We start from the raw sequence: 21,038 nt of genomic DNA, 5'->3' as shown, positions 1-21,038 counted from the left end.
TAACTTGACCATGTCTTGTCAGTCAGATGACTGACATTGCAATGTTATTTATTTGTTGATGTACCCTATAATTAAGCTTTAATGATAGTTTAACATTTTTAATAATTATTTATTGCTCAAAAATAACTTGGTAAGGTTTTCATTACCTGAATCATGACTGACAATGCAATTTAACTTTCTTTTAAGAAAACAATCATTAAACATAGCAGTGACCGAATCTAAATAGTTTGCATTAATATTTGCATGACATCAATCTACTGCTATTCCTGTTTTACAGATGTGTTTTTATTGCAATTCCTTTGACAGCAGATAGTGAGGACATAAACAGTTGTAATTCAAGCAACCAACATTTTCCTCCATGTTTCATGGTGTACTACAATTTCACAAGATTAAAACACCCAAGAATTAGCCTTTAGATAAAGAAATTAGAAGTAATGGGTAGAGAGGAAGATAGAATGCAGTGAATATCTGGGAACTGAGCTTGGTGGAATACGAATTATTAATGGCACTGAAAATCTTAAAATGAATGGCAAGTTGTGAAAACAGAGCACTGAGTGTCCTTTGCATACACAGCAGAAATCTATGGCATTGAAATTAGTGTTGCATGCTAAAGATTGAGTTTTGTATGATATTCATAGCTCTCTATCATGGTATGTGCAGTTCAGCAGTGCCTACAGATATTTAAGGAAAAGAATCAAGTACAGATAATTAAAAATTTTCCCTGAACTTTGGAAGAAAATAAAAAGCAAAAAAAGTGTGGGAAAAAATACATTAAATTCTTCCATTAGGCAAAATATTTTCTAAGAAAAATATTACCAGTCAAGCTACTACAAGACTTACTATGTAGATTTACTTCTCATTATAACCAAATCAAACAAAATGTTTTTACTGACAATGAAAGGAAGGGAAGCTTTTTTAATCAACTAGCAGCATTCTAGGATTTCAGTCAGGCAGCCGTATGTAACTGTGGGAGTTAATATGACATCACTGTCTGGAACTAGTCATGCTAACTACAAAGAAATGAAGAAAGTTATACTTAATGACAAAACCTAAGTAAATCACAGGATCTCAAAAAAGTATATAAATCTCTAGTGCCTGTGTATTATTGTGATGAATTCAAAACGAAACATTTTGTCCATCTCTAGTAATATCATATTCTCTACAACATAGATCTAAATCACTTCATTTCATAATGATTTAAATACAGAGATAGTATTCAAACATTATTTTTTTTTTAATTTTTCCAGAGGAAAAGTTTTGCAACATTTTCCTCAATACTTGAAAGAAACATTGACAGAGAGTTAAAGCAAAATATTTGAAAAAAAATATATATTTCTTATGTTTTCAAGGTATTTTTCAGATCCCTGTGGAACAACACTCCTGATTCTGAAAGGTCACAACTGCAAATAAGTTAAGACTGCCAACAGATAGAGCATCATGCTGCTATAAGAAATAAAAAAAATTATGGAGTTATACTTCTCACAACCAACCTTTGTCAGGTGGTCATCTATCTATCTTCAAGCACATCTTTGTGGAATATCATTTTATCTTGCTTCTATTGTGAGAATACCTTCTAAGTGTCCGCTATGAACTTTACAACAAGTATTGAAACAATAAATCTAGTTTGGAGAATTTTTGATCGAGAAAATCTTTCATGGTGGTTACCCATGTATTTCACTGTCACTTCAACAATGAAGTGTCACGTGGGGAGAAAAAAAAAAAAAAAAGAGCGTTATTACTTTAGTAACTGATATAGGCATTGATAGTTGTTAGATATTATAAAATGTTTACAACCAAAAATTTCATAGAGAAGCTGTGAGGAAAAAGATAAATTAATCTAAGAATGAACAGTGCCAATAAAGCAAAAATTCTTATTATTTTTCTAATTATACTTCAGCGTAGTGCAGATGTTTTACTTTCTTAGATTTTTCTTCTCATCTATCTTTACTCCTAAGCACAAACTGCAGTTTTTTCTACAAAAAGAAATTTTGTTACTTAAAATATTGTACTTGTTACCAACATGCCCGTTTCTGAGAATCCTTCTTTGTTTTTTTGGCTCAAAGCTTGCTTCCTTAGGTATTTTGTTGAGGAGGCAAGTGATGGATTTTATGTGGCAATCAACATCACTGTGTGGACAATTTTACATCTTTGGAGCTGTTTGCCTTCGGAAGGTAGTGCTCAGGACTGTTTACTGGCAAAAGATCTAGCCTGTTACCAAATAACTCCTGTTTGCTATGGAAGACTGGGGGACAATGCCATTGTATCTTTCATAAGGCAAGATACAAGTTGGTGCCTCCCTGCTTCCTCTTATCTGCTGGCAAGGCCAGAAAGATAAGAACAAAGGAATTTCCTGCTGAGGTCCCAGAGCCAGAAGCTGCCACCGCAAGGAGAACTGACTCAATCACCTTGGCTTTGAGCTGTCACTCCAAAGGGAGCTGACTCGACCACTTTGAAAAGCATTGAAAAGTGGCCATCATCGCCATGGTCGTTGTCATTGTTGTCAACAGAACAACAATGCCTGACGACCCACCACTACTGAAGATCAAAGACTGAACTACGAACCTCGCTGGATCCATGGTGGTGACTATGTCCCTCTTGCTTCCTATAAAGACTCCTTGCCTCTTCTTTCCTATCTTTTCTATCGCCCTCCTTCCCTTCCCCATTACCCTAAATCACAATAGTGTCCGCCTTCCCCTTCCCCATTTCCCTGATTAAGATTTGTAATAAACTGGTCAGACCAACATTTGAACCGTTGTTTCTTAATCTCACGCCGAGTATATAGATAATAAAAGAACCTCCTCTCCCTCCTATAAATTGGAGCGAGACACCATTCTACTTCCACAACTAAAAAGACATTGTAGAGTGATGGCTAACAATATTATTCACAGCAACTTATCTAATGTGGTTTTCTCCAATATTCATAACCAAATTTTTTTTAGTAGTGTTTCCTTTCATGGAAGCAGAATTTGTTCTATAAAGACATCTTTTTTGTAAGGATTTTATGATAAAAAACACGACAAATTCTGGTAGGTGATAATTATTCAAAGTATTCCACAGTCATAATGAACAGATGGTTTCAGGATCAAAACGATATCTAAAGCTCCTTTTTCTGAATGTTCTATAACACCTTTACAATTCTCAACATTTCTACAGTTCCTAATGTCTAAGTTGAGCAGAAACAAACTCAGGTTCCAGTATAACTGATCCAGTTCTAATATTCTAGACACAAGCTAAATAGTACAGGCAGACAGGTAGATCTCTCCAAGAGTAATGCCTGCTACTATATTTCTGTGGAAACTACAACAGATAGAAAGAGAGCAATAACACTACTTGATAAACAAATTCTCAGCTACAAAACACTACTTTTCAACATAGTCACCACTGATAGTTGTGCATTTTCACCAGTAATGAAGAAGAGCCTGCATGCTGCCAGTCCTGTAAAAAAATCTGTACCAGTGGATGTGACTCACTGCTATGACACCATTGTTGCAAGGGAAATATTGCCCACATTATCACACACAACAAAATGTAATAAAATACTGTTAGGAAGGTTCAATTTCTACTACCACGACACCAAAATTAGCCTCTGATGTTGTGGGCCAATATCATGAAAGAGGAGGCATTAGTTTTGGATCAGCCCTCGTGCAACTCTAATAATCATAGAATCACTCAGGTTGGAAAAGACCTTAAAGATCATTTAGTCCAACCATGATAATATAATCTATTTCTTCTTACTTTGACAATAACTGTAGCTGTGCTTGTTAGATTACTATCTAACTCTTTTTATTACTGTATAATTTTAGCATATCTCAAGAGTTGACATTAAGTCTTTCAAACAGGAGAACTAGAAATCCATAAGAAAATCTTTCATGTTATGCTTCCTACAATGTTATTTTGTTTCATACCAATAAACATAGTATGAAATGTTTTGCAAACTTTTAGATTAATTAGATGCTGAAATCCATAGTATAGACAGTCTATGTGAGTAGGGGACAGTGCAATAATAATGTTTGAATCTAACAGTATTGGACTTAACTGTTCTAAAGAAGACAGCCTCCAATGCGTATGCAAATGGAAACCCTTCATTGACTTCAGGAAATGGATTTGCTGCAAATGCTGATTTATTTTAGCAGGAGTGCAGTCTGCCTTCTGACTACAGCCTCAGATGAGATACATTCAGATATCATAAATTCTGATGAAATGTATGAACCAAATGTCCAAAGAAAGGTCAAGATATCTCTCGGATTTGATCTTAGTGAAACGTAGGTAATTATAGAGGCTTTCCCTGCTTGTGCTTTTTTTTTTTTTTAAATTTTCTTTTTAAAAAACAAATACCACCTTCTCTAAAAATTTGTTGTTGGGTTTATTCTGCTGTTTAAAATTGAAGATATTATATATTTGTATCTGACTTGACTTGAGCATGATTTTACATGGGTTTACATGAGCTGCTCCTTTCTCAAAAGTAAGGCCAACCTGTGAAACTCATTAAATGCCCAAGAATTCCAACAGCCCTCACAGAAGCTGTGCTTTCCTGGTTTATGAGCTTCCATCACAAGGAACTGCAGAGGGAAAAATTTTGCTTTGGTGACTCTAAAAAGCCAGGAAATCAATGGACAGGGTGATCAGAAGCATACCTGGACTTTGACAGCCTTGAGGGATTTCGTGACACACAAGACTAAAAATAATGCAAACGAGTCAATAAAATTTTGCAGTAATTTGTCTACTCAAAGGTCTCTTATACCTCACCAAATATTATTTCATGAAAAACTGCAAGAGCTGTTGTGCTTTCTTTGTACAACAGCCAGGAAATATTGCTAGAAATTTAAAGGCAGATTCAGACTGAATGATCCCATCAGCTTTAGATGGGAAGCCATAATACATCAGCCTATTTTTTCTTTTTTTGGCTTTACAAACATTTGTTACAACCTGTGTTGGACACAATCCCAGGCAATCTATGCTGGATGCCCCCATTTGAGCAAGAGTAGGTGACCACATGACCTCCAGAGACCCCTTCTAACCTTAACAATCCTGTAATTCTTTGTGAAGATATGTCATAATCATATTATCAACTGCTGAGTAAGCTTGATGTTTCTGCCAGTAAAACAAAAATACTTGTCTATCCTTCTGACTTCTATGGGGCAGCCCTGGTCAGTCATGCTGAACTGTTGTCTGGTTCATTGCTGTGAAAAAGAGATGTTATTTCTTCCCAGCTCTACCTTTATGGAAAATAAATCCTAAGAATGGAGTTAAAACATACTGATTTCTATGCATCTTGAAGTGTGATATAGGTATGAATGATCTGTAATAAGATTTTAAACAGATAAAAAGAAATAGCATCTCATGATAGTCTTTACAAAGTTTTAAAAGTCATTCATCTATATATTGAAAAGCTTAGTTGCTGGATATTTCTTTTGAACCCTCTTTATCGGAAATGTTAGCATTGACGTTAAAAAAGTTAGCTTGTAGCTTTTAACATGATTTTGCTGAATATGCTGTAGGCTAGAAGGCTTTATAGGGCTGTATTTCACTTCAGAGTATTTTTTCAGATGCAGTTAATGATTAAACAGGCAAATAAAAACAGAGTCAGAATATAATAAAAATGAAAGGAAAAATTTGAAGCAGTAATTTACTAAAAATTTTTGATTATAAGTTAACTTACCATATATTCCTCTCATTTTCAATTGATGATAGCTTGAACACAATTCTAAGTAAAAAGTATGTTAAGACACAGTATGGTTTGTTTTGTCTTTTTGTCTTTACTTTTCCAGTAGAAATCAGTTAAGTACAGGGAACTCAATATAAAAAAAGAATTTTGTTTTCTATAAATGTGGTCAGACAGACATTAGTATGTTGAGCAAGAACTATAAAAAGTTCTATAAAGTGCGGCCAAGTCCTACAATTTAAGTAGAATTGCTTTCTTTGAGAATTACTGATACTCACCATGCAGATTTAATGCATATTTTAAGAACAGCAATCATTTCCAAAGGTAAAGGTCTTGTCACATTTTTTCATTTGAAGAAACAGCTACCAATGTTTTTAACATTATACTGCAGAGATTTTGTAGCTTTACAGGGAATTAAAATCATTATGATACTGTACATAAAGATTTAATGCACTAATACTTGCATTTTGTGAGCAAAAGAGAACTTCTCTTTTGCAAAAATATTTAACGCTAAGTGTTTAAGAAATTGAAATACTTTTGACGTTGGGAACACTCAGAACTAAAGAAGACATTACGAGCTTCTGAAATTCTCAGCTTCAAAGGGCTTGTGTTACTGTATTTGTATTGTATTCTTCCTTCATCATTCACACATCCAAACAGGAGAGTGCATTGCTAGAAAGGGACTTGAAATCACAGAATTGCTCAATTTGGAAAAGATCAAGTCCACTGCAGCCTAACCATACTACCCTAACTACAACAACCCACCACTAAATCATGTCTCATGAGCACCACACAAACAGTTTTTAAACACATTCATGGATGGTTACTCAAACACCTCGCTCGTGAGTCTATTCCAGTGCTTAATCACTCTTTCCATAAAGAAGTTTTTCCCAATATCCAACCTAAACTTACTCTGGTGCAACTTGAGGCCATTTCCCCTTGTCCTGTCACCTGTCACCAGTGAGAAGAGACCAACCCCACTCTCACTGCAAGCACCTTTCAGGTATTGAAAGATAGCAATAAGGTCCCACTTCAGCCTTCTCTTCACCAGACTTAACAGTTCTAGTTCCCAGTATTCTACTAATCCTTTATTGTAGTCTACTCACAATTTTCTGTAATAGGTGTACTTCAAACATGGACTTCACATTCAATGTTTTTTTAAACTCTTTACAAATCTTCAAACTTTTTGAGGAATCATACACTTAAACTATGGATAAACATAGTGAGATTGGGCCTCCTGCTACAGACTGCAAGAAATAAATGTATTTGAGGAACATTTTAAGAAGAAACAGTCTTAACAATTAAAAAAAAAAAAAAAAAAAAAAAAAAAAAAAAAGCCAGAAACACGCAATGATAATGTCTGCAATACTTAGAATAATAAACATAATACTTATATTCGCCATATTAGATATATAGCTAAATGAGAAAAAAATCAAAGAAAATTATATCAGTTTTTTCAATGGTGGAGTGATGGAACAGAATGGGACAAAAGTAGTTTAGACTGCTAAGGTTGCATTCTATTGTACTCAGATCAATGAACCTTATCCAGCAGGCCCAGTCAAAGAATTTGAAAACAACATTTATATCACATTTTTCCATAAATCTATGGCTGCCTCAACTCAGACATAAGAGAAACACTGGAACCAATTAAAGCCAAAATGGTACAACAGTCAATTCATACCTTAGTAAAAGATGACAGTAAAAATGTCATATTTAATAGCTTAAACTCCCCCAAAAGTCAACAGTTTCACCATTTCTTCTCTGTGTCTGAGACAGATATTTAAATTATTTCATCTCAAGTTTTTCTTATTATAGAGGACTATGAATTACTCTTGCTCCCAAGAGTTTGCTATCTGGCTTCACACTCTTAAGTTTGTCCACAAAAGCTAGCCACCAGAATGGCCTGGTATAGCTTTTGTATTTTAGTCAAGTTTTGCTAATACGTTCTTACAGATTTTAAAGTTTAAAGCATACTTTAAGCATTCCTCATTTGTTCTGGCTAATACATTCACCTGTCTATATCTTAGTGGATACACAATCACTTCAGAATTCTGTCAAATGCGTGCTAACGCTTATTCTATTGCAACTAAATTATTATTGCAACATTAACTTGGCATGTGACTTACAAGTCAGAGAGACTCTAGTTTAATGGAAATAGTTCCTACGCATTGTAGCTCAATCAGCAAATCAAGTTACTAGAACTTTCCCATAAAATATGCCTATCAATTCACTTACTCTCTTGATACAAGCGTTTGAAGAACTGTCTGGACCAATAGAGGTAGCTTTTAGTTTGAATTCAATATATCTACGTTCCATTCACATTTTCTTTTCGCCAAAACATTTGATTTTTCTTCACCACCTTTAGAAGTTTTGTTTGAACTTATCTTATAAATCAGACCTGATTTCAGTTGAGGGCTTTAAACCACACCATCATATGTATGAAGGTGCTTGCTGTACAACCCTTGTGAAATGACCTTTTTGTAAGGCAACATTTACAAAAAAACATAAAAACAACCCCCCGCCCCCCCAAAATCAAAACAACAAAAAAGAAAAAAACCCAAACAACTAATACTAATGTTTACATTTCACTCACCTGTTTCAGGACATAATAGAATGGAAAGAGGGAAGTCATATCTTAGAAAATTAGTGATGAATATAGCAAGGAATGACTAGTTCCATAAAATATGAAGAAAAAAGAAAAAAAAAAAACCTCTTCCTATTCCCAGCTTGATTTACAAAAAATGCATCAGCTGTTTCCTGAGAATTGGAAGCTACTAGGCCACACGCTAGGGCCAGCTGTAGCTAATTTAAGGAGTCATGAGTGCTGAAAAATAGGAACTGCTGCTGTAAATGGTAGGCACATATAATTCAAGTCTCAGACAACAAAGTTAATGGGGCTACAGGATTTTGCAGTACAAGCAGATGAACCTTCACTGACTTCAGGTCTATTTTTTACTTTTTTTAATAATGAACTTGTCCCAGACTGCCTACCTCAGTGCTTCTGAAATTTGGGAAAACATAAGCTATGATTACTTTTTCTTCTTACGTCAATAAATTTCTATTTATGCCTTCTGTTCCTTGTGTCACTTTGTATGCCCACCTCAGTTGGCTAGTGATGTTATAGGAAAGACAATTTCCCAGCAACTACTTTGCATAGCAGATCAGCACTTCAACTCAATCGCAGTTTATGCCATACAAACAATTCAAGTTTGAGCTGGGATTCACTGTCAAACTTCAGTGGAGTATAAAACATTGACAAGTTTCTTAAGTGTTTGCATGTCAAATTTACAAAGTTTGTCTTTGAAAATGTGAGAATATCCTTTTTCTTTTTCACCTTGCATTATCAATCTGATCTCATTTAAAATTTTTCGTCTACGTTTTTAAAATAATCCATGTTATATAAAAAAAGGCCTTCTGACATATATTATTATTCCTTTGTAACATTTGTTCAAACTCATTTTAAATCACATCTATGCTGTGAGAACTCTTTCTTTACTTGTAACTCAGTATAAAATGGAATTTTATTTTTAACCTTGTGAGAAGCTTTCAGTCTGGATGACACCTTATTCAAAAAAAAATTTTCCTGTAGTTCTCAGAAGTATGACATTTAATCCTTTCACTGCCTGGTATCCACTGACAGGCTGCTAAATACTCACAACCACAACTTGACCAAATAAAACCAATCTACCTGTAATGGCACAAGAACAGAAAGTCAAACACTACTCAGTATTTTAGCTGTGAAATGACATTAATGAGTTATTAGCTACTCAAAAAATACGCATCACTGGGATCCATAAAGGTAACCCTGACTTTAAATGACATTATTAGCACTGCTCTGCTTTTGGAAGCTTGCCTGAAAAACATTATCTAATAATAATTCCTCCATGTAATTACTAGAGTGCAGTGATGGGTAAGCATATGTTGATTTACACCTACATCTTTAATTCATACACTTCTGTAGTCATACATCAGAAGAAAAAAATTCAACAGTTTTCAATAAAAGATTTTGAATGGTAAAAGAAAACATATTTTTGTTTTCTTATAAGCTTATGCATAATATTATCCTTATCTGGCATTTGTAACAGACTAGTGTGCAAACCATTGAAAAACACGCTGCAGTGCATTTAATTTATAACTTCTTTGCATTACAAGGCTGAAATCATTATACTTATGGCTTCAATATGCCTTGAATCTGCATAACACAACCTACAAAGTCTCATGCTGTTGGTAGTCAGAAACTTGAAGAATCTTGACTTCCAGTGGTTTGCTAGTGCATGTGAATGTGGCTAGATACAGTTTGAAGCGTATACAAGATGCAGTGCAATGAGATGCAGGAATACTGCAAGCATACTTTTTAAAGCACTAGTAAGGGGCTATAACCTAACTTCCAGGGAGTACCTGTGCAGTACTACATTGGTGAAGCTATCTTCTATTATCATAACTCTATAAAACTGCATATAGCTGGGACCATGAGGTGTTCAGAGCCTGTATCTGTTGTCATGTCAAAAGCCACCTGGGATTAGCCAAGATCAAATCTAATGCCTCAGGGTTATAACAACTATGTGATTTCATTGAGCACTATTCCTTGGCTTTATAGCATACTGTCAACAGTTTATGGGCTGGTCCGGCCCAGTTCCGTGACCAGCAGGGCGGAGGGATCTGCGGATCCGCGCCTCTGGGAAAGGGGAAGCAGGGGACCCCAAAATACTTGAAAACAACAGCACTGATCTGAGGTGGAACAAATGATTTTACTAAATATAGTATTAGTAAAATACAATGAGAGAGAGAGAGAGAGAGAGAGTCTGTTTGAATTGTATAGACCTCACCACAATGCTGGGGTGAGAAGTGCAGTCCAGTTGAGTGACTGAAGTACAGACGGCGAAGCGCAGATAGCGAAGCGCAGACAGCGAAGAGCAGACAGCGAAGAAGAAGGATCAGGTGACCTTGCTTGGAGTTATATCCCCTTGCTGACCGCAAAGTCTCCTGGGGAAATGTAGTTCTTCTCCGACAGATGAACATTCGGCAGATATCAAACCCCACCCCCAGTGCATTACATGATGTTATGGTGTGGAATACTGATGACCAAAAAATCATAAAACCATGACACATACGAAGAGTTTAGACTTCTTGTGTGTTAAATTGGGGCTGTAGGCTGATTTGTGTTCATCAGCTAGAGTTTCTCAGTTGCTTTGATGGGCTATTATAAGGAAATGAAAATTCTTCCATAGGAAGGCATTTTCATACCTGTATGATCTAAATGTACCCAGGGCCAGTTTCAGCAGTGTCTGGCCCAGCATTCTGTTGAGAGGCTCTCTAGTCTTTGACAGAAATTTTCCATGTGAAAATTTCAGGGAACTGTTATTTTGTTTAGAGCACTGCAGTGCACTTCAGAGCTGTTTTCTTCATAGTAGTATGCAGCCCTGCTACTAACCCTAGCTTGCAGCATTCTGAGATACTGAAGAAAGTTCACTGTGCTCCCAAATCTGGTGCTAAATAAATAACTGTCCATCAGAGATGTCATCTCAGTCTGATTAAAGTCTATTAGAGAATCAAAGCCCCTGGAGACTTAAACTCCTTAAACAAGTCTTTAAAGTACCTCTGAAAAACATGGAACTATATTGTCATTTATCCCAGCAATACACTAAAAGAAAGGTTCATAATTTGTTTTACTGAATTTTGTTGAATAGGCTACACACATACCTGTAATACGTAAAGCCAGCCCATTCCTTTGATTCACTGGAGAATATATTTGGAACAAAGTTCATCAAATGACAAAGAAGAATTAAAAACAAAATAAAACCCACCCAAACAGCCAAAAAGATCTATTTTTTAGCACAGTTAATCTTACAGGTTGAGGAGAGGAGGATAATTTTCTCATTTAAATAATGGACAGCTAACATAATCAGGCAAAGAGGAGATATTTTTATTGCCAGCTCCCCCAATCCCCCATGACCTCATGCCTTAAAAATGCCTCAATGCAGTCAATACAAGTTGTTAATAAACCTGAGTAATTTCTCCCATAGAGTACATAGACTTGCAATGTAGAAGTTCTGTAATATATACAGTATCACATCTGAATGGAAAACAGTATTCTTACAGGTAGAATTACTGACTACCACATCATTTCTGTAGTTCTATGTGGTCTAAGTTTTCCTCTTTACTCAGAAACTCAGATACATGTCTTTTTTTTTGTGGATGATCTTTATGTAGCTGTTATATCTCCTGCAGAATCGTAGAGCTTTTATTCAGCTTTTGTTTTGCCTTCCATTCTAGCCTGACACCTTTAACTGTGAGCTGTCTTCCATGATCCAGTGGGTTCCCACAGGAGCATTCAATGACAAGCAAAAAGCTGAACTGTGAAGTGACCTCTAGGCCCTTTCTTCATTTTCCTGCTTGTTAGCAGGTTGTTCGTGCACAGTTTGATGTCAGACAGAACGCATTGCTGTAGATCTATTTTGTGCTTTGCTTTACTCCCCACGTGGCTCCATTTTTCTATTATTTTCAAAGAAAAAGAAATTGTGCTCTAATAATACATAGGAAATGAAAAACTTGCCTGGAACTGTGTGTGAATTATATATATCATGGAAACACAGAAATTATATTGACAGATCACATGTGGAGAGAGAAGATAGATGATAAGACTTCTTAACAGGTAAAAGAATGCCATTCTTATTTGGTTATTGGTTACATATATTTTTTTCTATTCTCAAATATAACCCTTTCTTCCTATTGTTTTACACACACACACACACAAGCATGCATGCTAATAGAGATTGGATACATTTTTTTTAACCGAGGTTTAGATCAAAATACAAATGAAACCAAGATGGATTTTGCTTTTGAGGGAGAAGTAGTAGAGCTCCATATTGCAGTTATTTCCAGGTGGCTCATATACACTTGAGCAACAGGGTTGGTTTTTTTTTTCCTTCACTACTCTTACACTGGAATATTTTAATAATAATCAGTTTAAAATTCCAGCTTAGAATAAGACTATTCTGCACAGAAAACTTTGCTCTCAGGAGCTCTGTGAGAGAGAGCTGTAGTTTGAAGTAGCTTTGAAACAATTTTTTAATCTTTCAAAAATTTGAAGATACGACGCATCTCTGATTTTATTTTTTTTTTTTTTTAAGCATTTGAATTTGCTGTTCTGCCTCTTTACACTATGAAAAATAAACATTTCTTAATAGGAGCTTGTTTCTGACAAAATACTCTGCAAAAACAATCCAGTAATTTATCATCAAGAGATTTTCTTCCAAATTTTCAAGCCAGCAATATTTTATTTTTTAATGGGGAATGAAGTGAAAATAGATTTGGTTCTAGGCTTTTTCCCAGTTCCATATGTCCACTAACTGGAAACAAAAGTAGCTACAATCTTTTTCTTCATAAATTCCCCACAAGAGGTTAAACACCATAGCAAAGGTTAACATCTTTGGCCAGAAAGGAAGGGAACATGAGCAGCAGGAAAGGGAAGAAAATCTTCAGTGAATTCCCTCAGTAGCTTTTTGATCCATCTCGCCTACAGCACAGACCATTATTTACAGCAATTCCACTGCAAAATCCTCCAGGGAGAATGGAAAGTATCCAAACTCCCCGGGGGTGTCTCGCTCCTGTGATTTCCCTGTTAAACACGAGCTGGAAAGTCTTAAAATAATCCTCTCAGTCTCTTATGCATTTCTGGAGGTCACTGTTTTTGAACTATTTAAAAATAATAATGCCTAAAAATGTTCCTAGTGATTCAATGAAGGCTGAGACATGTGAGTACCCCCTGAGATGGCCATCATCCTGAGATAAGTCCACACAAGAGTCCATTTCACAGCCATTAAGCTGCAGCTCATCTCTCTCTCTCGTTCCCCAGCCTTGTCCATCTGCGTCTTTCAGACAAAAGATTTCACAACCCTTGCCCAGGATTTGTCCAAAGTTCTCCAAGCAAAGGATTTCTCAACCCCTGCCCAAGACTTGCCTGGACTTGTTCATCTGTGTCCCCAGCAAGCTTTGAGACGATGATGTAACAGAATAATATCTTACAAAAAGTAACTTAGGCAGTTTAGTAACAAAAAAGGTAAAAAGTAATTTATTTCTTGCCTATATATTCCCTAAAAGGGATATAATGATTACTATGAATTTTTACTTAGAATGCTGACAGGAGTGAACATTGCATGCTGAAGCCGAACTACTCTAAAATAACTACATACTTTTTTTTTTTTTTTTTTGGCTACATTTGTTACTTTTCCACTTTCAGTTTTGATTGAGATGTTATACCCTGAAACAGAAGTTTTACATTTAGTCAAATGAAAACTAACCCACCAACTTTCACACAGCTTCCATAGTCTTGAAGCAAGCTTCTCGATTTTTTTCTCTGCACATTTCTTTTCAGCTAGGCAGAAACATAGTGGCACAAATCTCAGGAGAGATCATTCACCTGCCCTCCTGTCAAATTACATTGCAGAAGCAACAGTAGCCAATGAAGTGTGCTATCTCATGCTAGACTTGCAGTTCCTGATAAATTTGGTCAGTATCTTGCAACTCAAGGCACTTTAAACAATTAGATATTTAAATACTGTAAAAAGAAGTTGAGAACACAAACTTAATAGGATCACGGTCAGTTAGATTGTTTATATTATTTCAAGATTCCTTATTATACTTTAAGACTGCATTTTAAGAAAAACAACATAGCAGAAAGAAGTTGAGGATTCACGAGTAAATCTGCTGGACTTCCATCAGAAAAATATAGATACTGTTCTCGACTAACATTGTGCATATTCGGGTACACTAATAGCTTTACTACTTATAGCTTTACTACTTAGAACACAAGTGTACAGCATGTCTAAACAGGATGAGGACTAAGATCTGTGGGTATTGTAATTTCATCTAAAATAATACTAGAAGCTCAAGATTTCCGTATTCAAAGAATGCCAACATGTTTATAAAATACATTCTATTTATTTATTAAGCATTACTATTGACAATTTATTTTATAATGTTACAAATCTCATTTTAGAGATCAGTAAAGTTTGTAGTATTTACACAGCTGCAATTAGGCTAATTTTCAAGTATTTAATAACTATGTAATTTAATTCTGTAGAGAAGCTTTTTTTTTTTTTTTTTTTTTTTTTTTTTTTTTTTTTTTAAGCAATTAGATTATAATTTGTGAACTGACAGCCAAGTACTGAAGAGGCTGAGCAGTCATCTTAATGGAAGCGTGCAGTAGCAGAAAATTAGAAGAAAACAATTTGATAGGAAAAGTACTTGAGAAACACTAGCATAAAGCACTGCAGCACAAATACAAGGTTGAATTCACTTACTCTGTTGACTTAAGATTGTTTTCAAAAGTAACAGGTTTATCAGGTTCAGTGACTTCCTTTTCTAGGCTTAAATTTGAGATTGCAGAGCACACTTCCCATAGCTGTTCTGCTATTCTCCTCATTTTATCTTGAAATTTGAAATGGGGAGTTACCCTGAAACCAATAATTGTTGCACAAGAAGACAAACTATCACCTAGATACAATTTTTTTATTTCCAAAACACATATTTTCTAATATTTTCTCAACCTCTTCTAGAGGGAGTTGTTTCATCTTCTCTCAATGAAAAGTTCCTGGTTAGTGGAGAAGGATGCCAAATATAAGCAAGGAAAAAACAGATGAACAATGCGTTATAATTTAAAAATGTATGACAAACTAACCTGAAAAGGTAAAAGATCAAGACATTCTGGGAGTCCTCCATACAGTTTTGTTGTTGTTGTTTTTTGTATGTAGCAGTATGTCAATGGTTTAGGGGTTGGTTTGGCCCAGTTCTGTGACTAATTGGAGTGGAGGGACCCACAGATCCACACTCTGGAAAAGGGGTAAGGGAAAAAAGGGGAAAAGGTAAGGAGATGGGCCTAAAAACAAAACAGCAGTAAAGAGAGAAGGGAGAAAACTAATTTACTAAATATTATAGTAGAATGCAAGATAATACAATATAAGTGGAATTTAAGCTAATAAATTAAAAAAGAAAATAAAAGATAAGAAAGAGAGAGAGTGCATCCAAAACTAAAGGCGTCAATTTAATGGTAAAGGCAAGATGCCTAGGCAGCACACACCACAGAAATGAGCAGTAAACGAAGGGAAGTCTTGTGAGTTTTATGTTTCCCTCTAAACAGAAAAGGGAAACAGAACAGTGAAAGTCTTCTGGCATATGTAGTTGTTCTCTTCTGAGAACCAGGTACCTGGAAATATCAACTGTCCACAGAACTGGAGCATCAGCTGTTTAAGACCCAGTGCACTTCATGATATTATGATGTGGAATACTGATATCAAAAAGAAAAATAATCATAAAACCATGGTGCAGTGACAAGGAAAAAGTAGAAAAAAAAGTTAGTTAAGTTTTCCTGTCCCAAACTGGCTATCTGGGAATTCATCTGAGGGAGAAGTCATCTGCCCACAGCTGTTTATGAAAGGGCAGCCTCAGCTGATTGAATTTAGGCTAGCAGAATGCACACCTTTGAAAAGAGCTTCATTAAGATGCACCAGCTTGTTGTAGTCTGACTATATAACAGTTAGAAAATAGCTATTTCTCAGCTGATTTTTCAATCCACTTTTTGCTGTGAGGTATAGCCTATCTTAAACTGCAGCTCCCTCAATTGTGATTTGCAATATACAGAACAGATTAGGAATGGATAATAAGGAATGAGTACACAGTAATTCATACCCAACTGCACACATATCTGAATGTGTGAAAATTAAGTTTTATTCATTTATTAATGAACGCTGTAAAACACCGTGCAGTTTTCTGTCAAAATACTTGCTAACAGCAAGAGATTCACAGCAGCAACACTGCAGCTATTCTGACTGGATTTGATGAAAAATTTGCAATGGTTGTCAATGTTGGGAAGCCTGCAGTGTAATAATTAATTCAGTGAAAAAAACATGAGTTAAACGTTGTAATTTATAAAGACAAAAAATGAACATAGACAGAAAAAAGTAGGAATATAGGTTACATTTCAGAATAGAAGATTTCCACATATTTGAGAAGTCAGACAGTTATGACTGCAGTCCTATTTAATTGCAGACTTTTATTAACCAAAAGGAAAATGAAAAATTGTGCTATTTAGAGATACAAAGTGAGGAAAGAATGCAAAACAACTTTCTAATTATGACAAAGATGTTCCAGAATGGACAGCTGATTTTAAAAGTGAACAGAAATACTTAGCAGCTTCACTAATGAGAGAAGAAATAACATAAGAATAAATAAGGAAGCTGCATTTCTAATACACAGAAACGTGAATAGAAGAATACAGAATACAGGTTTCATAGCAAACATTCTGTGTCATAGTCAGAGGAAAAAAAAAAAAAATAAAGTATTACTAAGCCAACAAGAAGGGATGATTACATATACCCAAAGGTGGTAAAAATACGTGAAAGATTTTTTTCTTGTTGCAATTTATATAGAACATGACTGGAAGGTTCACAATCATTTGAAGTTAATTCATAAAGCTGGTATTTCAAAATGATCCTTATCATCAATCTGGTTATATTCAAGCTGTCCTATTTGTCATGGAACATGTAAAATTAACTTCTGCATCTCTGTACTGCTAATGGAGAGAATAAAATGAAGTTGGGAAGCAGGGGCTTTTTCTGTGAGGCTTTTTCTGTATGATTGAGTAAGGATGGGCACTTGGATGAAAGGAATTAGTTTATTTCTATCTCAAGTCAGCCATCCAGTCCTCAGAACAGTAACTACACTGCCCTGGAGCTAGACTGCTGCTGAACTAAGTCTGTGCCAATGCAGGTAGCAGTAACTACATACGGGTAGACTCAAGAGAAGGGAGAGCAAGTGGGAGGATCTAAAAAAAATGAATGGGCAATGCTGGAGGCTCTTAAGAGAATACCGACAGGCAGTTAGTGGCAAGAGAGACTGGGAGAAGAACTTATTTGAATGCACTTGAAATAACATGTAATTTTTGACCAACCCATCAACATACATATTTGACACCAGGTAATTAATACACATGAAAGAAACGCCCTGCTAGTGAAAGAAAAGGAGGCCTAGGTTATTTATATTATGTTCTTCCAGGCAAAAAATCTACACAAATCAGAGATTTTTGAAGTTTTTACTATTAATTCTTAGGGGGAAGGGGAAGTTCAGAAAGTAAGAAATGTAAGCAAAACTGAAAATGTTCTTAGATTAAGCACATCTAATAACTTTTTATGTAAAGGATATGGCAATTTTTTATTTCATTAGAAGTTTTGCTTATGAAGGCTACAAACCTTTTTTGTAAGAAATATAATTTCGAACACATCTATTTTCGCATAGAAAACACTGACATGAAAAATGAAAAACAAAGCAGAACAACATGGCAAATCTTGAACATTTCTGGAAAACTGCCCATTATGTTAATGTGGTGCTATTTTCATGAGTGACAATCATTAAGTCAGTTCCAACAGGTCTTGTGAGAGATGATTCCTCTGATCCTGAAGTATTTAGGGAAATACAATGGAGCAAAATAAATAGGACAAATTAAATTCCACTGCTGTCTAAGGAAATGTTGGGACAAAGAAACAAGCACAGCTTCCAGAGAGTTTAAGCATTTGTTCTGTGCCAAAGTGGTGAAACTGATCACATCCAAAATTAAGCACAGGCTACCTATAGTGAAGCAACTATCAAAGAGAGCTGTAGTGCTAGATTAGGTGCATGTAAAATCTAGCATGTGAGTGGCAGTTTTATAGCACTTCAGAGGCAAAGCAAAACACAAAGAAAGAAAGGGTAAAAGTAATGAGTTATACATCTGGTTTCAATGTTAAACATATAGTGGAATTTTGGAGGCAAAAGAGCTCTTTTGTTATGTACTTTGGGAGAATAACCTGAATGGGCAAACTCTGGTTGCCATGGGAGCCATTGGTATGCAAGGGACTGCACAGAAAACATTTATTGAAAAAGTCTAATGAATTTGGACTTGATTACAAGGAATGGCACAAGATTACTTCTCGAGGGGAAGAATTAAATCTGAGCTTTGTTATTGGTGCAAAATAATTGGGACTAAGATAAAGGTATCTTCTATGCCTTTTTATCTCACTTTTTGTCAGACTTTGGTGAGTGCATAGCAGAGACCTTCACAGAATTTTCTACATAAAATGTGTTAGAAAAGATACTTTGCTGGTAAAGGATAACAGGGCAAGGAGAACACCTTAAAAAAAAAAAAAAAAAAAGAGAAAAAGAAAAAAGCAAGAGTTGAAGATGGACAGAAAGCTCTTACAGTTACAATAATGTAATGCATGGATTTTAATACCTGCCAAAGAATAATTCCCAGCTGCAGATTGCCACCCTTCAAAGACTATAAAGACAATGTCAGCACTCAGGATAGCCCAAGCAGCAGGTTGTATAGCACGTAGATTCGTATTTCTCTTAGGAAAAAGATCACTGAAATCTGCTCTGTGTTTTAACACAGAAAATCAGATGCATGTCAGATTTATGATGGTGAGGACATGTTGCTTCTTTTCTAGGACAGCAAAATGGACTAAGGTCATCTTACAAGTATTCACACATGCTATAGATCTCCCAGCTGAGCTGGGGGATCCTAGTGCCAGAAACACCAGCCCAAAAGGAATGGTTGTGCAGTAGTCTACCACTGCATAAAACGCCGTAGGTTTTAGTTAATAAAACATACTGTTACCATTTTCCCTCACATTTCTGAGTGAACTTGAAAAAGCAATATGTTTTCTTTACTATAAGATGAATTTAAATCTGAAAAAGGAGACCACTCTTATATGAGCTAGATAGTCACGTCTGAGAATGAAGGAAACAGGATTTAACTCACCTGTCAGATAATGCAAACATCAGTGTCAGAGATAAAGGAATAAGAGGGAATAAACAGGCTTTTCCTAAGGAGATGCCCTTAGCTCCATCACCAACTGGAACAGAATCAGGGTAATCCTCTATGCCCATTGTACTACTATTGGGATAAAAGTTCTAAAGGTATTATCTACACATACCTCAGCATTAGGTGCTCTGACAAGCAGGGGCAATTAGCAATATGGACAAGCTCTAACTTACATGTCGTACTATTAAATAGGGGACTGTCATCTCATTGTCATGCCTAGATTTCTTGCTACTTCCTCTGACACTTAAATTTATCCTGCTTAAATAGCAACTGCAAGATGAGGATGTTTAAATGTTTCATGTTGTAAGCATCACAGTTAGATGATCTACACCAGAAATAGTAATACTGCAGCTTACTGTAAAGTGATTTCAGATAAATAGATGAGTGTTGGAATAAGGATAGTTGTTCAACTCCCTGACTTCACCAGTGAGGCACAGACCAAAGTTATAAAATCTGGGATTTCCATGCCAGCAGAAAGCTGCATGCTCCAGGCAGCTTTCAGCTGAAGCGCAGAAAAGATAAGTGTCATCAGCAAACCACCTGAACACTACAGCGGGCAGCACTCCCTGCTTGGCCTGCTACCTGCAGTGTGCTGCCCTCAGAAAGGGGAGGGGGAACAAGAACGAGTACATATACGAGCTTCACACAGGATTAAACTAAAGGGAAGCTTGCTCAAGCAGTAGTTGTACAGTGGGAGACTGCAACCCACACCAAGCATTCTTCACCCTTAAATCTGAGAAGGGTTAAGTCAACATAACCTTTTTATAAATCTTGTGAAGCTGCATCCTCCCAGATCAATCCTGCCTTGTCTATCATTCACTTTATGCCCTACTCAGTCTGGAGTGGTTTCTTTTTAAATAAGCAGCTTTGGTTAAAAAAAATCCACAAGTTTTTGATTTTGGTTTTCAGTAGAATTACCACTGACATCAAAACAGGATGGTATGCATTTCAGCTTGTAATTTATGTGACCAGCACCTGCGTTTTAAATATTGGGGCAAAAGCAGTCAGCTATTCCACGCAAATCAGGTGCACTTCTTATTCACCTCATGAGATGGATGACTCCTTCATTAGATAAGAAGTGCTCAGACTTTCCTCACCACACGATGAAGTGTTAAAAGTCATACACAAATAAAGCTTATCATTAGAAAGAGAAAGCTGTATGAAACAAACAGCAATGGAAGTTTTGAGAGACAGAGCGCAGCTAGAAACCTCAAGCAAACCTATATTTTAAAGAACAACATCTGCTACAATAATCAAAAGCAAATCCCCAAGGCAGGATTCTATGAACCTACACTGTGAGTGCATCACTTTTTTGCCAGAATGGAAAAGGGGTAAAGAAGAAAACAATGAGCAAATAGATATTATCAGAGTGCTACTGCTGAAGGCAACAACACAAGCAAGAGAAAAAAGTTTCCAATAGGCTCCCCAAAGGAAGGGATTTCTTGATTAAAAACATGGAATCTCTCAAAAATCTCTCAACATTTCTCATAATTGCTCTAGCATTAAAAAGAAAAAAAGACA

At 35.8% G+C, this 21,038-nt stretch overlaps 1 protein-coding gene across 1 annotated transcript in view; it reads right to left on the bottom strand.

Moving 5' to 3' along the window:
* DLC1 (DLC1 Rho GTPase activating protein) overlaps window positions 1-10,501 on the bottom strand; it is a 310,261-nt gene extending 299,760 nt beyond the window's left edge. Inside the window, exon 1 of the mRNA XM_048941137.1 lies at window positions 10,484-10,501. The gene's annotated coding sequence lies outside the window, so the exon portion shown is untranslated. The remainder of the gene's footprint in view (window positions 1-10,483) is intronic.
* Between the last annotated feature and the right edge of the window lie 10,537 nt (window positions 10,502-21,038).

The sequence above is a fragment of the Lagopus muta genome, chromosome 4 (genome assembly GCF_023343835.1).
Source record: "Lagopus muta isolate bLagMut1 chromosome 4, bLagMut1 primary, whole genome shotgun sequence".
Taxonomy (NCBI): Eukaryota; Metazoa; Chordata; class Aves; order Galliformes; family Phasianidae; genus Lagopus; species Lagopus muta.
The sequence above is the reverse complement of the archived record's forward strand: the minus strand, read 5'-3'. Positions and strand labels throughout refer to the sequence as shown.